Below are 15,115 nucleotides of genomic sequence, written 5' to 3' on the forward strand. Positions count from 1 at the left end.
ATAGGGTTCCACATTTGTCAGACATCTGGCTGACCTAAAAAAAATCTTCTCGTTTGTTTCGTTTGTGCCCTAAGATAGTAAAGGTTTTTTTGTTTTTCAAACCAAATGTAAACAAGGCACATATGCACTCATATTGCAAGAATCACACTTAAGAGAATGTGAAATTCTATTCTTAACACACTGCTCTTTTGTTAAGTAGTGTGCAGCCCCAGTCAGAGCTTTTATTTTGATGAAGCATGTGAAAATAATTTGACCCCAAACACTCCTGTTGTCCTGCAAATCAAAGAGAATGAGAGAGGACAGCTGATCCCAAACATGTCAAATTACAGCATCACTAACTTACCCAAACTCATGCTGTGTCCTTTATTAAACTCCAGATCTCACGCTGAATTCAACCATCACATTCTCCCCATCTACTTCCATCCCTCAAGTTCCAGTGCTCACAGTTTATGATACATTCCCTCTTACCCATAAAGCACAGATCAGCTTCATTAATTGCCAAAATTAAAACCACTAATAATGTTGGAGTCTTCCAACCTCCAGTTATTTAATAAGCTGTTGACAATGGGAAGGTGGAAAAATAGGTTGAAATCCAGTTGCAATTAAATAATTATTACATCACATTATTGCATTTTCTCCCTTATATGTTTTGTCTACCTTTCCAAACATTTCAAGCCGTAGCCCCAGCAAAAACAACTGAATTTATATAGCACCCCTCACACAGTGTAGCGTCTCAGAGCACCTGAAGCACTCTCTCATCACAGCCCTTTCGTTTGTACTCCAATCGTACTCCAATTTGCAGATGTTTGAAAAGCATAACTTTGAACATTGGATGATGCTTTTTTTTTAACCTACTGCCATCACTCAAATGCTTCCTTTCAGGTGAATGCATTTTCAATGATAATGAAAACCCAGCAGAAAGAAACATTCTTCTCTGGAGCAGTGAGTTTCACAAAGTGTCAGCACTGCAGAGTTTCATCTGTGATGGGAAGATAAAGCAAGTGGCTTTATCATCTGCCTTTCGTGTTTTTTTAAGCCCTGCAGAGAGCCATACAGACAACAAACATCCTTGAGAAAGATTTGCATCCTTTGTCATTAAATTGAATAAACGCCTATCAAATTGTGAATCATAAACCATTACAAACCACGGTCATAAAAGCCACGGTTTGCTTCCTGCTAAATTGCTTTGTTTTCTGCCACATTTTATTTTAATATTACTGCAAATTGTGGTCTTAATAAACTGTTGAAACCCGTAAGGTATTATGGTCTAAGATGTAAATTAGAGGATCGTTCTGTAGTGATTTTAAAAATAAACTACATATTTTGTGTGCACTAAATCTCGTTTTTTTAGAATTCAGTAAGCTGCACTCTCTTAATATTCTTATTTCATGGTTTGTTTCCTGCAAACACATGGTAGTCAGAGGCTGCATGTCAAGTATAGAAGATGTTCACTGTTTATTATAGCAAAAAGCAGGTCTCGGAATGTGTGATAGAAGCACGTTTCATAATGCTGCTTCACTTGTATAATAAGATATAGTTTCCTTGTTCCTTCATGTTTGCGTCTTATAAAAGATTGTTAATTTTAAACAGAAGGCTTTGTGTTATTTGAATGCTTTAGGCTAGAGTTACTGTACATGGAGCAGGAGATGGGTTTGGTAGAAGTTGCTATTGGTTACCGTGTCAAGTCACAGCTCCTAAGTTAGATATGTCACATGTGTGAATTCTACAGCCCAGGTTTGTGGCTCGAAATGAATTTGAGATTATATTTTTATTCTTTTGGTAACAGTTTTGCATTGAATATTGAAAACATTGATCATTACGCAACAAGCACAGAAAGGTAAAACAATTGTACCATAGCTCCCTTGATAGCTTAGTACCTAATGTGTTTTCCTATAGAGAGCAGGACAGTTAGAGGTTTGAGTCCTGGTCTATGTCCAGTTAGATTATTTCAAATAGAGTGGCTAAGGTTGAACTCAATGTCTCTTAGCTAGAGAGGGGAATAACAATCAAACAATTCCCCATGTTTGGTACTTATCCAGTGGCCCCTGCTACAAAGTACATCAGTGTGTTGTCTGGTGATGCCAGGATCAAGCTCCATTGCAATACCTCCTTCCCCTGTCAAACAGGTAATAGAAAGGGAATGACCTGGTGGATAAGTTATGGCAAGGCTGCTTTTTGTCTGTGAAACCACATACCAGCCATACGGGAGTGCCTCCAGGAGAAGATAGAAGGAAAATAAATTCTCTTTGTGGTATAAAGGAGTCCTGTAGCTCAGTGGTTAGAGCACTCGCTTTGCAAGCGAGAGACCTGAGTTCAATTCCAGGCAGGGCGAAACCTTGGGCAAGTTTCCTTACTCCACACGCCTAATAATAATCCCTCCAAAAAAAACCCAAAAACAATAATAAATTGGTCATTTTCAATTCTACGACTGTTTGTGGGACATTGCTGTGCGCAAATGGCTGCCGCGTTCGCCCACAAATATACAGTCAATTCACTTTACAGTGTGTTCTGTGAAGCGCTTTGGGACGTCCTCCCGACGTGAAAAGAGCTATATCAAATGCAAAGATTATTATTATTATTATTATTAAATGATAACTGCCCGAAAAACAAAACAAGAGTTAGCATTTTGGTTACGTGTTTACAATGTTAAATCAGAATTTGATAAAACATCAAGTCTGATAATATCAACCAAAGCAACTTTCTAATCTCTGGTGTCAGTGCATTTGATGTGTTGTCAGCTGATGATTAACTGTCTTTTTTTTATTTCTCTTTGTCTCTGCTGAGCTGTGCTGCAAGCCATTGCATTTTTCAGCATCAAGTTTTAAAAACTTGCAGTATTACTGTGTATTTATTATTCATTTAAATAAAACCTCCAATGATTGCTTATCATTTCAGCTTGGAGAAGAGAAGATTTCAATTTGGTTTTTCACCAGGACTTCCTGCCAGCAAGCAATAGCAAATGAGGCTCAGTAGTTTGTGAAGCAATAAAAAGAAGCAAGACAAATCCTGGAAATCTGAAATCCGAATTTGAGAGGGAAAGTTAGGTTAATGTTTTCAGTCAGGGCTGGTGAAGTCACACTCAGAATGTTAACCTGAAACATTTGTTAGTCATTGTGTGTTTGTGCGCGAATGCACACTCCACCTCACTAAGCCAGTCAGGAACCTGGGCATCTTGTTCAACCCTCAACTGTCCTTTCTCCCCATATCCGTGCCATGCCCGCTCTGCCTTTCCCCACCTCCGCAACATTGCCCAACTCCGCTGCTGCCTCACCCCTCAGGCTGCTGAAACCCTCATGTAGGCATTTGTCACCTCAAGCCTCGACTACGGAAATTCTCTCCTTGTTGGCCTCCCCAACTCTTCCCTCCACAAACTGCAGATCATCCTGAACTCTGCAGCTCGTGTCCTCTCCCACCCCAGGCTCTGTGACCCCATTACCCCCACCCTCACCGGCTCCACTGGCTCCCCATCCCTCAGAGGATAGAATTCAAAATCCTCAGCCTCACTTTCAAGGCCCTCCACGGCCTCGCCCCCTCCTACATCTCTGACTTACTGACTTCCTATCAACCTGTCCACTCCTTCCGCTCAGCAGGCTCCAGCTTGATGCAGGTCTCCCATCCGAACAGCCTTTCCGCCTCCACCCTCTGGAACTTCATCCCAAAATCCCTTCGCCTCGCTCCCTCTCTTGCCTGCTTCAAGGTACAACTCAAGACCCTCCTTTTCAACCGTGCCTTCAGCCGCCCTCCTACCACTGTGCCTTCCCTCATCCCAACCCTGCCACCCCCAAGCTCGGTTCCTGATCCCCAACTGCTTAGTGCCTTGGGACATCCTCCCGACGCGAAAGGTGCTTTACAAATGTAATTTTGTTGTTATTGTTGCGGTTAGACCCAGATTTACAACACAAGTTTGTGGGACTGTTTGTGGGACACTCCTGCATGTAATTGGCTGCCTCATTTTGCCCACAAAATATACAATCAATTCACTTTACAGTATATTTTGTGAAGCACTTTGAGACGTCTCAAAGACATGATAAGGTGCTATATCAAATGCAAGGATTATCATCATTATAATCCAGGCTGACATCCCAACGCAGGACTGGGGGAGCATTTCAACTTTGTACTAGGCCTCAACATAGATATTAGTTTATTTACAGGCACTGATGTCAGTCTGGACAAAAGCTGGTGTAAGAACTATCGATGTCATTGGAGTATTGTGTGATAGTGAGGGTCATTATGAGATGTCAGTCAGTGCAGATTGGAAGCCAAGCTAGGCAGACGGCATGATCCACGTTGAAAGGAAATAGACAAGGAACAATTTATAATGCTTTGCCAGGATGTTGTTATAACTTAACATTCAGTGTGTGTGTTGCTTTATGGCATTGTGTCAATCCAACCAGCCTAGAAGGGAAGAATCAATTCACTAGAAGGATTTTGGTGGCTTAACGATTTGAACTATCATCACATCAGTTGATCCAAGAAAGAAAAGGCCTCCACATACTGAAATCATTGCTTTTGCAGCGCGTACAGTGCATGCTGAATAAAAGCAAACAAGGACTCAATATCCTCCTTGGTACAGTGCAGAGTGATACGAAAACCATTTGTTTTACTGCATTGTTACGCTTCATCCCATTTTAGACACATATTGCAATGGTTTGCCCTGCATCAAATCTGCTTTGTATCATCGCCGGATCGCTTTTCCGGGGATAATAATCCCTCCTCAGACACAGCTGTGCACAATTAGCTGCCGCATTTCGCTCCCAAAACATATGCGCAATTCACTTTACAGTATATATTCTGTGAAGAGCTTTGAGACATCTCGAGGACGTGGTATCAAATCAAGGATTATTATTATTATTATTGTTCAGCAATATTACAGCGAAGGAGAACCAAGTGATTTAAAGGAGAAGGAAAGTCTTAGATATAAAAATAATAATAATATAATAATAATCCTTGCATTTGATATAGCTCTTTTCATATCTTCTCGACGTCTCAAAACGCTTCACAGAATAGACTGTAAAGTGAATTTGACCGTATATATATTTTGTAGGCGAAACGCGGCAGCCAATTGTGCACAGCAGTGTCCCACAAACAGTCGTGGATTGAAAACGACCAATTAATTATTGTTTTGTTTTGGAGGGATTATTATTCCCTCCAAATAATAATCAAATTCTTGCATTTGATATCGTGTTTTTCATGTGTTCTAGACATCCCAAAGCACTTTATAGAATATACTGTGAAGTGAATTGACTGTATATTTGTGGGTGAAACACAGCAGTCAATTGCGCACAATAGTGTCCCACAAACAGTCGTGGATTGAGTGACTAAATTCTTATTTTTTTTATTTGAGGGATTATTATCCCCGGAAAAGCGAACCGCCAATCGACTGACAACCGGGTTCCTATTTACTGATCAGTAAACAGGCGTGTGGAGTAAGGAAACCTGCCCAACATTTCACCCTGCTGGGAATCGAACCCGGATGAAATGTATTCAATATGAAAGAGTAGCCCTGCGCCTCCCTTCTCGTTTAGAAGAAAACTCTAACATAGTTTGTGATGTTGTCTTTATACTGCAGATTTCATGTGAAATTTCAGCTATTTGGTTGGCAAATCACCATGAAAAATGCAGGAAAACACCACTGTAATCCATTTGGCTGATCTATATCTCTCGATGCCCTTAAATGTGCCTGATACATTATTACAGTTTTTTTTGTAACAGAGAAACCTGTTGAATTGATGTTAAAAGTGTTACTGTATATGTTACTGTATAAGTGCAGTATAATACCGATTCTTTCATTTCCATTACCCACAAAGATATGTGCCACATTATATTGGGAAGGAGCAGCAAAGACGGGAAATCTGTTCGATGTTGCAATTCATCAGGAAAAAAGGTTTACTTAGACACCAACTAAATAAAATTCTACTTGCAATGTAAATCGGTTAAACATCAACAACCAGTGCCTCTGATAATTTAAGTTTAAATATACATTGGCACATGAGTCGAACAAAGTTGCTTTAGGGAAATCTTAGTTGACTATTGAAACAGGAAATATTTTGCATCAATAAATTATTAACTTCTCGGATCTCTGTGCTTGTTTTTAGCTAGTTAAACAAAACAATTCCAAATGTCTCCAACTTATGCACATTTCTAAAAGAGGAAACAGTCAACTGCATATTAGGCACTATGTCTAAATTCTAAAAATACTTCTTCTTAGATATCTTTGTGGAGTCCTGTAGCTCAGTGGATAGAGCACTCGCCTCGCAAGTGAGAGAGCTGGTTTCCATTCCAGGCAGGGCGAAATCTTGGGCAAGTTTCCTTATTCCACACGCCTGATAACAATCCCTCAAGAAAAAAAAACAATAATAAATTGTTCACTTCAATCTACGACTGTTTGTGGGACACTGCTGTGCGCAATTGGCTGCCGCGTTTCGCCCACAAATATACAGTCAATTCACTTTACACTATATTCTATGAAGCGCTTTGAGACGTCCAGAAGACGTGAAAAGCGCTATATAAAATGCAAGGATTATTATTATCATTATGTCACAATTATATTTCAGTCCAATATGTAATGATTTATAACAGGAGTTGAGTTATAATGGTAATAATTCTTGCATTTGACATAGCGCCTTATTACGTCGTGGAGCCATCTCAAAGCACTTCACAGAATATACTGTAAAATGAATTGACTCTATATTTTATGGATGAAACGCGGCCGCCAATTGGGAGCAGCAGTGTCCCACAAACAGTCGTGGATTGAGTGACTAAATTATTATTATTACTTTTTTATGAGCCAAATAAGGAAGTCAAAATTCTACAGCAATTTTTTTGTTTTTGAATGGATTAATATCCCAGAAAAGCGACTAACGACCAAGTTCCAACTTTCTGCTGGGTAAACAGAGGCATGTGGAGTAAGAAAACTTGCCCAACATTTCCCCCTCCTGGGAATCAAATCCAGGTCTCTCGCTTGCGAGGCGAGTGCTTTAACCACTGAGCTACAGGACTCTACAGGAATTGTTGTTTATTGATAACTAGAAATGTACAGTACCCGATGCTCCAAGGTAATCAATCTCTAGTGCTGACAAGTCACTTGTATGCCCGCCTGCCTCAGCTGGTAGTGCTCATGCTTCCTAGTCAGAATCCTGTGGGTTGAAGCCCCATGTCAGGCCTTTGAACTCATATAATCTAGGCTGACACTCCAAGGCAGTGCTGGGAATGTGCTGCCTTGCATCCTTGGGATAAGACATTAAACTGCTAATTTAAGGTCTTATCCTAAGTCCGGTTTTCCTGTTCAGGTGGTTGTTAAAGATACAAAAGCACTATTCAAAAGAAGAAGGTGTTTTTCCCAGTGTCCTGGCCAAAAATACCCCAGATAAAATGTTATGCCTTTTTTGCTTAAAAAAACAGAGACGTTTTAAGGGGGACCTAATAGAAGTGTTTACAATTATGAAAGGGTTTGATAAGGTTAATATTGGCTATTTCCATTGGTTGGGGAGTCTGAAACCTGGAGACACAAATATAAGATAGTGACTAGGGGATCAGAAAGAGAATTGGGAGAAACTTCAGACAAAGGAGGACTTTAAGAGAATGGAAAATATTGTACAATAGTGAGAGTAGTGAGATTGTGGAACTCACTGCCTGAAGTGGTGGTTAAATCCGTCAGTGTAGATGCATTCAGAACTAAACTAGACCTTCACATGAGGAAGAGAGCAACAGAAGAGTATGGGAGGGATAAGGAATGGGGAAGACTTGTATGGAATATAAACACTGGTTAGGCCAAGTGGCCCATTTGTGTGCTGTACATTCTTTGTAACTTTGTAAACTTTGATCATTCATTTCTTGGCTGTTTGTGGCACATTACTGTGCATAAATTAGCTGCCACTTTTGCCTACAAAATATAAATTACAATCATTATAACCTGGCTTCCGTTCCACATTCCTCTTCTGCTGGACACAAAGTGGGTCCACCCCCTGCGGTCCAAACACAAGTTATAAATCTCACAGTAAACTAAGTAAACTGATTTAAAAGATTTTTTTTTAATTTTCCTTTGTCCACTCACTTTTGCACAATATTTTCTAGTCATTCAAAAGGTCCTCCTTTGCACAACCCGATTGAAAGGAATGGGTATGGACTGACCACTAGGTGGTGCTCAGATCTGGTGCAAGTTTATTCACCTTTTCCCCCTCCTCTGTGGATATGGCTTACCTCCAGTTGGTGTTTCCAGGAGATTGGTATCTCACTGTGGGAAATTATAGTGATTAGCTTGGGTCCTGCTGCATTTTGGTATAGTATGCTGGAGCTTTTAGCTTACCACACCGGGAAAAGGCTTAAAAGCCCAAGTGAATTTCTTTTTGACTTCAGTAATTCATGCTGCCGATTACATAAAACTCCTAAAAAATGATAAGGCAATTTCTTTGGCCACGTACAATAAATCCTGCAGACCATTCTAAGAGATCTTCCTGACATGAAAAGGTGCTACTTCAAATGCAAGTATTACACTACTATAAGATGCACAAGACATCAGTGCTTATATACCACGGAAATCCAATTTATTTGTTGAAATTAAATAAGCAGATATACTCTTGTGAAACGGAGGCAGTTGAGATTTCAGAATAAAAAGCCTTTTATTAATGGGAGCTTCAACCAGGACATTATATGGATAGGCAGCAAATCAAGGCACTTATCTTCGGATGTGAGACTGGCTCCAGTCAGGACTATTTTCACCAATCTTATGTTCATACAGACGTGATCTGCTTTTCTAAAATAACTTATTTTTATTTGAAATAAAGAAAGCTATTTTTATTTTCAATAAAATTGGCTTTTGTGCAATTACATTTAGCTTCATTTATGAAACTTGTTTTCTATAATTATGATACAGGGAAGGTTGTATATTTATGCAGTGCAGTCCATAAACATTTTTTTAAAAATGTGATCACTCAACCACAACTGTTGTTGTGGACACTGCTGTGCTGCCGTATTTCAACCACAAAATATACAGTCAATTCACTTTACCATGTATTCTATGAATAGCAGTAAGACAGCGGTAAGACATCTCAATTACAAGATAAGGTGCTGTATCAAATGCAGAGATTATTATTATTTGCTGTGGTCAGAAATAAATGCCTCAATCATGATTTAAACTTAGGGCAACTTTTCAAATGCATACATGAACAAATTGCCATAAAAAGGTCTATGGAAATGTGATCAGCTGAATTGGGTGATTTACAATGTAATAGTCAATAAAACTGTCTAAACTCCCCTCTCCCCTACCCGCCAAATTCAGTTTAGGCAGCTACAATAATAATAATTCTTGCATTAGATACAGTGTCTTACCACATCATCAAAACATGCTTAACGGGATTTACTGTAAAGTGTAGTGTCTATTGCCAGATCTATGATAATTGTAATGATAAGGCAATGGTGAGGCATGAAATAGGAATTGACAACTTTCAGTCATTTATAGTTACAATAAGAAAGCAGCAAGCTATCTTCTGAACCTTTGTTGTCTTTTTAAGTGAGAAACTAAATTGAGGTCCTGTCTGCTTGTTCAGATAGATATAAGATCTCACAAAACCATTTGAAAAGAAAAGGGAATTACTCCAGGAGTTGTGGTCACATTCCTGCAGATTAATTCGTCATTAACTTGTGACAGTCTGTAGGACTTTGTTGACAAAATGGCTGCTGCTTTTCCCCTAAAAAAAGTAGCCATTAAACTTGACGGTAATTGCCTGTCAAGAACTTTGAGACAATTCAATGTGACAAGGCACTATAAAAATGCAAGTTGTCTTTCACACAGAAAAAGCAAAGCCATTATAAAGTGGTGGAGTTCTGCAGCTTAGTGGTTAGAGCACTCGCTTTGCAAGCAGGAGGACCTGAGTTTGATTCCCAGGCAGGGCAAAACATTGGACAAGTTCCTTTCCTCCACACGTCTCTGTTGACCTAGCAGTAAGTAGGAACCCGGTTGTTAGTCGATTGGTGGATTGCTTTTCCGAGGGTAATAAACCCTTCAAAAAAAATAATGTTGTTGCATGACTGTTTGTGGAACACTGCTGTGGGCAATTGGCTGCCAAGTTTCACCCCTAAAATATACATTCAATTCATTTTACAGAATATTTTGTGAAGCGCTTTGAGACGTCTCGAAGACGTGATAAGGTGCTATATGATATGCAAGGAATATTATTATCATTATTATTTGTGTAAATTGTCATAGTCATGAAATCCTAATATTACATGTGCTTTGAGACACCAACCCGCTATTCCTAGGAACAAATACTCTTGGAATAATGGTATCCTACATATCCATCCAGTACAAACTAGCCTGAGTACTTTATTTACAGCTTCTTTGCTGCAATCATCTCAGAATAAGTCATGTAAAATGAGGGACTATTCTTTCTACTAAGATTTGGGATCTCTGTATGCAGCAGTTCATCAAGTAGTTTCTTATACCCTAATGCTAACCAATATTGCTTATGACAGCATGGTGAAAAAGACTATAGGGTCCAGGGAATGAGTTGGGGAAAACAAATTAATGTAAGGGTAAAATAATGGTATCAAAGTCACTCTTAATCAGTCCAATTGTTTAAAGCTTCACACCAAACACAGAGTAGATCATTATACTCAATTGTTTATGAGTACCAAGATACCTTGAAACTTTTCGATTTAGCATTTCGGAAATAAAACAGGCACAATCATCTGTCCCCAAGATTTAAGTGTCCTGGGAACTGATCATTTCTATGTGACATTTCCATATTTTTTTCTATTAGTTTCCACTCTCCATCAGTGGCATTTCTAGCTGTGCTTTGATGTGATTTCAACTCTGCAACCAGGATCTGCCAAGGCATATTGTCCTCCAGCAAATTTGTCTTGTGTGTGAAATCCTAGTTTTCTGCTTATTATTCTGTCCTCTGGTTGTTTTTATTTTCTCCTACTCGCTCTCTTCATTCTCCATTAGCTTGGTTTTGTTGCCCAGTCTACACGGTTTAAATTCTTAATTCAAAAAAATTGAGTTTCTTCAGACGTGACGTGGAGGTTTGGGGGTTGGGGGCTGTAAGGAAACTGCCTTTAATACATGTTGAAGGTTTTAACTGGGTCACGTGTACCATGGAGCTACTGCTACAATTGGAAGAAGATCATTTCATTTGCTTGGCTTCTTGTTATTTACCAGAAAGCAAATTGTGATTAAAACAGAATGAATAATGCTGGAGGTGAAAATTGCAATCTTCCATTTGTTACACCCCACTTATTCTACAGCCCACTTTACTCAGCACATTCTGGGCTCTTGCACATCCCTCGTCCCTTCCTCTCCACTATCGGCGGCCATGCTTTCAGCCACTATGCCCTGGGACTCTGAAACTCTCTGCCTCAATCCCTCCGCCTTGTCCGCTCCTTGTCTGTCTTCAGATTACACCTAAAGACTTTCCTCTACAACCGTGCCTACAATCACCTCCCATCTCTCCCTGGCTGAGCGACAAGCACTGCCACAGTTAAGCACCCTGAGATGCTACCCCGTGTGGTGTGTACAATATAAATGCAAGTTGTCATTGTTTTTGTGTTAATCAACAGTGGTGGTAATTCCAGACTGGCGATAACTAAAAGCATTGAATCCCCGTGTGTGATCCTGACTGTCACAATGGTTGGGCCCAATTGGTCCTGGTTCCCCTTGTCTCCCTACAGAAATCTGTACTGGTTGTGCAAGCGTGTGTGTGCGCGTGTGTGAATATGATAGCCCGCTCCTCTGTTTACTCTGGTTCCTGATGACCCAATACTGTTACAACCTGTATACCCTATTATCTGCTCCTTTAATCAGCAGTGGGTGTAGTATTGTTCTAATGGTATGGTTCACATTTTCTTGATCTTTGGTAATCTCACAGTAATTTTTAATCAGTGCCTTGGGACATCCTCCCAAGTTGAAAGGTGCTATTTAAATGCAATTTGTTGTTGTTGTTGCTGTTGTTGTACACACCCAAAGGAAACATAGCAACAGTTTCACCCACAAAATATATAGTCAAAATACTTTACAGTATATTTTGTGAAGCATTTTATGACGTCTCTAAGATGTATTAAGGTGCTATATCAAATGCAAGTATTATTATATTAAATCAGTGCAACCCAGCTCAACAACTCACATCAACCTATCTTTGTATCAGTTTACTGTGGGTCTACACTGATTTTAGGGAGGATCAAACAACTGTAGCGCTTCTTGGTGGGGTATTATTTTAAAGACATCCAATCTAGATAAGGTTTGTTTATACATTTTCAGTAAATACTAAAGTACTGCCAGGAAAACAGATAAAATCTGTGCACTTCATTTTAAATATTAGTTTAGAATGAGGAGTAAATTCCAACTCCGTCACTTCCATACAAACCTCAGGTCCCGTCCCATTCTTGCCTCTTGACCCAGGCTTCCAGGCTAATTCCAGGCCCAGCTCCCAAGTAAAGTCAGGGGCTAACTCTGACCTGGCTCATGAGCAAACTCCAGCCCCAGCTACCAGGTAAAATTGTTTGATCACCTTGTCTCGTTTTGAGATTCAGTCCATGTTATTGGTAGGATTTGGTCTATACATCTCTACCTTTCAGGTTCTTGGATGTTTCAGTTAGACCTCTCCCTATGCCTTTTCTTCTTTATATCGGCAGTTTCTGTAAGTTCACCTCATAATTTAAGTCACTAATTGGAGATAGGGGAAAAGAGGGTGGGAGTGGGACTGATTGGATAGCTCTTCCAAAGAGCTGGCACAGGCACAATGGGTTGAATGGCTTCCTTCTGTGCTGTAATATTCTATAATTCTAGCTATAAATTTAGTTCCCCTTTGCTTTGCCTCCTTAAGTTACAGTTTTGAAACTGGGGAATAACATGGTGTATTTATTGTTTATTTTTACTCCATATAAAACATATTTCCACCTTTGATAAAGAGTCGTTTGTCTACTCACAGATTTACACTTGAAAGAGTCATAATTTATAACAACAACAACAAAATTACATTTGTAGAGCGTCTTTCACGTCGGGAGGACGTCCCAAGGCGCTGGACAGTCAAGGGGTCGGGACCCGAGCATGGGGGAGGGGTGGTGTAGGGGTGAGGGAAAGCAGAGAGGTGGGAAGGTGACTGAAGGCACGATCGAAGAGGAGGGTCTTGAGTCCGGCATTGAAGGAGACAAGGGAGGAAGCGAGGCGAATTGCTGTGCTGTGCTCGCTGGGGTTTAAGTCTTTCTTTTCCTCATTCCTTCTGCTCTTATTCTGCAGGCACGAGCACAGGGTTATTTGAATTGAAGTAATAGTGTTGTGATTTACAATCAGTCCATCAAACAAAGAAGAAACTCGGGAATGAGAAGTGCACTTTTCCATAACATATGGACAAGTTTGTGCAAAGTCATGCAGATACAGGTGGGCTGCCACCACTGATAAGATTCAAAGAATACCCGGGATACAGATATCATCAAATAGGGTGACACAATATACCTGGGCAGCTTTTGAAACTAGAAGCATTTTCTGATAGCAAAGTGCCCCTGCATATCTTTCAGATCTCTAGAAAATAGCCAGCCAGACTCTCAAGCAAAACATTCTTTTCCCCGTTGGCTGCTATCTTTGCATTAAAGGGATGATCAATCAGTTTGTTCTGGACATCTTAAGGTTTTTCTAGAGAAATGTATCATTGGTCTGACATGTCTGATGAAGTCACTGTGCTCATTTTTTCTCATCTGTACTCAAAATGGGCGATTCAAATCTTCAGCTAGATTGACGCTCAGAGTGCTGGTGGGTCTAAAAGCTCCTGCCTTGGTAGGATTGAATGGTTCTGGTTCATTTTGAGATCAAGCTCTGTGACTTTGAACAAAATGCTGATATTAGGAAATGAGGAAACCTGGCTTCTGGAATTAAGACTGAATTTAAGAATTTTCCAAAATCCCACATGATCATGAATTCTAAGGCAATTGACTTAAGGGAGATCATTAAATATTTCAGACCTCTGATAATAATAATAATAATAATAATAATCTTTATATTTGATATAGCGCTTTTCACGTCGGGAGGATGTCCCAAAGCGCTTCACAGAACACACTGTAAAGTGAATTGACTGTGTATTTGTGGGCGAATGCAGCAGCCAATTGCGCACAGCAATGTCCCACAAACAGTCGTGGATTGAAAATGACCAATTTTATTATTGTTTTGGGTTTTGGAGGGATTATTAATATTAGGCGTGTGGAGTAAGGAAATTTGCCCAATGTTTCGCCCTGACCTGCCTGGGATTGAACTCAGGTCTCTCGCTTGCAAAGCGAGTGCTCTAACCACTGAGCTACAGGACTCCACAGGACTGATCATTAACGTTGGGAAGTTTGCATATTGAACACCAGCTAAGAACAACCTTGGTTTGTCCTGTCATAACCTGCCTCCCTCCCATATTCTGCCAGCACTCATTGTGTCTAATTTCAGACATGAAAGAGCACTTGGGTGAGATATGGAAGGTCTTTTGAGCAATGACCATCAACCTGTACTGCTGGTTGAGTCCCTGCTTTTGGGATGGGACGTGAAAGTAGAAACAGAGAGAAGAAAGAACTTGCCCAGTGCAGGTAAACTATTTCCTTTGATGAAAAGTGTGCAACTTCCAGTTGTTAATGACTTTGAACTTCAAATAATATTGCCTGCCTGAAGGTTTTATGAAAAGAGTCAATTGTGTGAGTAAGAAACGCGTAAGCCAATTTGGCTACTTTGATATGTTGCTAAGATTTTGAAATTATAGTAACAAGGTTATAATTATGATGTGTTCAAATTGCATGTTTCAGACAGTTTAGTTGCTTGAGCAAACTGAGAGAGTCACCGTGTGAATAGCGTCAGTAATGATCTCAGTTTTCCCTTGATCCCTTTTCCACCTCCTGCTCTCGGGATAATGAGCTCTGGCTTCCCAAAGGACACAGCTGTCTGCGGCTCTTTGTGAAAACAATCTTTTCAAATGCAGTGGAGGTCAGCATGTGTTGTTGATGTTGTTGATGTCCCAATTTTCAAATGAGAGAGGAAATACACCTCTTTACAGGTACTACAAAAATTCAAGATCCTCATCCTCACCTACAAGGCCATTCACGGCCTTGCTCCCTCCTACCTCTCCGACCTACTATCCCCCTACCTACCTGCCCA

The sequence above is a fragment of the Callorhinchus milii genome, unplaced genomic scaffold (assembly GCF_018977255.1).
Source record: "Callorhinchus milii isolate IMCB2004 unplaced genomic scaffold, IMCB_Cmil_1.0 Scaffold6, whole genome shotgun sequence".
Taxonomy (NCBI): domain Eukaryota; kingdom Metazoa; phylum Chordata; class Chondrichthyes; order Chimaeriformes; family Callorhinchidae; genus Callorhinchus; species Callorhinchus milii.